Source organism: Felis catus, chromosome A3, assembly GCF_018350175.1.
Source record: "Felis catus isolate Fca126 chromosome A3, F.catus_Fca126_mat1.0, whole genome shotgun sequence".
NCBI classification, from domain to species: Eukaryota; Metazoa; Chordata; class Mammalia; order Carnivora; family Felidae; genus Felis; species Felis catus.
Window position 1 is genome coordinate 23,593,977 of NC_058370.1, and position 2,563 is coordinate 23,596,539.

Here is a 2,563-nt window from a genome sequence, read left to right on the forward strand (position 1 = left end):
TTTAATTTGTGACTTTATGAAAGTCTCAGGGAAAATTCCATGCTGTGCTTGGGAATCATGGAGCAGACTACCACTCCACTTGATTTCCATAGATGACTGTCTGCTTGTATAGCTCTTCATTCATCAGTTATTTGAGTGGCTGTCAGGAGCCTAACATTCTTCTGAGTATTGGACCAAAAGACCCTGCCCTCATTGAGCTTTCATTCTAGTAGAGAAACAAAAAATAAACAAATAAAGCTATTATTGATTGTGATGGGTGCTATAGAAGAAATATAATGGTAAGAGGAAATAACAGGGAGAAACTACTATGCTAGGTATGCTAGGAAACCTTTTTTAAGGAGTGTTACTTAAGCAAAAACCTGATTTCCAGCCATGAAAGAACTAGAGATGAATGAGAAATTAGAAGCAACTGGAAGAGCAAAGGGCCTGAGGTATGAAAAAGCATGATGTGTTTGAGAAACCTGTAGAGGGCAAATGCAGTTTCCATCTGTGGGTCTGACACTGTAGGTAGATAGTTACCAGCACTAAAAAATCAAGAGAAAAAATAGATTACATTGGCATATTTTAAGTATTTTTTTGTTTTTTACTTTTTAAAAAAAGTTTATTTATTTTTAAATAATCTCTACACCCATGTGGGGCTAGAAATACAACCCGGAGATCAATAGTCTCATGCTCATGACTGAGCCAGCCTGGTAACCCTTAAGTATTTTATTTATATTATATATTTGAATGTGTATACCTGGTTGCAAATGTATTATGTGAGTGATGGTCAAAAAAGTTTGAAAGCTACTAGCTAGAAGTATGGTAAATACAGGTAGACAGGAGGAGGAAAATTTTAAATAAATTTTTCACTATGAATAATTTCTTTAAAGTTTATTTATTTTGAGAGAGAGCACTCAAACAAAGGAGAGGCAGAGAGAGAGAGAGAGAATCCCAAGCAGGCTTCACACTGTCAGCACAAAGCCTGACACATGGCTCAATCTCACAAACTCTGAGATCTTGACCCAGGCCAAAATGAAGAGTCTGGTGCTTACATGATTGAGCTACCCAGGAGACACTATTTTGAATAGTTTTAGATTTAGAGAAAGTTTGCAAAGATAGTACAGTTAGATGTCCGTTACCCAATATCCTCTAATTTTAACATCTAGTCTAAAACTTGGCATATTTGTCAAAACTAAGGGATTATTAACATCTGTACATTAGTATTAACTAAACTTCAGATTTTATTCACATTTCACCAACTTTCCCACTAATGCCCTATTTCTATTCCAGAAACCAATCCTGGATACCATATTGCATTTAGTAGGTTTCATTTTTAATGCACTATATTATAGCTACAAAGAGGATATATAATAAAGAATAGGTTTGGTTTAAAAGTGAGACAGGGTTTTCTAATTTGTGTTTTTGGCATACTGAGCTAGCACCAGGCAAGTTTGCCACGCAAATCTTCCCAAAAGCTTGTTGGAGCTGTGGAAATATAGTCCCTGATTTTTTTACTCAGTTGACTTCTCACTTGCTGATTTGGAAGATTAGTTCAATTTTGGTAATAGTCATCATGTTGAAAACTAGCCTCTGTACTCCAGAGCTGTAATATAACAGGAAGACAGAGTTTGGGGATAAAGAGGAAAGGTAGTTTTATTACTTCCAGGCAAAGGAGGCTGCAGCAGACTTAATGCCTTCAAAACTGCAGACCCGCTCTGGATAAAAGGCTAAGGAGTTTTATAGGAAAATACAGGATCTGGGTGGTTTGGATAGGAACCTGGTAGCACTTGAGCCGTATTGGTTAGGTCTTCATCGTGGTCTCATGACTAGCGCTGGCAATGGCCATCTGAGTCTCATTACTAGACATACATTGAGGTAAGCGAGAGGTCAACATTGATGCGGAGTTCCTGGAACAAATGATTCTACCAAAACAAACAAACAAAAAAAAAAAAAAACAAAAAACAAACAAAACAAAACAAAACAAAAAGAGGGTAGGCAGAAGCTTTAAGAATGAGGAAGAGAGGGAAAATATTGTTCAAAGTCAAGCCTTGCTGAAGCATGAATGTATCCATCTTAATTTCTATCCATCTTTACATTTCTATAATGGTTTCAATCACGATAATTGAGTATAGGCAGGGGGAGTGCACAGCATGAGAATAATTTTTTCTATAATATAGTAATACTAAATACAATACTTAATACTAAGATGCAGTCCGTTAATGGATAATGTAATAGTCCGTTACACTAGTGGGTAAGGCTCCCTGGATTTACATTTTTAACTGGGAAAAAAAAATTAGGTTTTGGTTCTTTTGTTAGGGCATCGCCAACAGAACCGGGCACTACTTTGTGGTCCATTTCATCCTCGACACACTGCGCGAACAAGGCATTATTTCTTCTCTTAATAAGAAGTGAAGCAACTTGCACAACGTTCCGCAGTGAACGGACCACCCAGGTACTCTTCCCCATCTCACCGAGCAGCGCCTTTCTCCTAAGGCGGGGCTAAGTGCGCAAACGTCGTACGTACGGACTCAAAGCTCCTCTCGCCACAAATACCCGCAACTTCCGGGAGATTGCTCAAGAA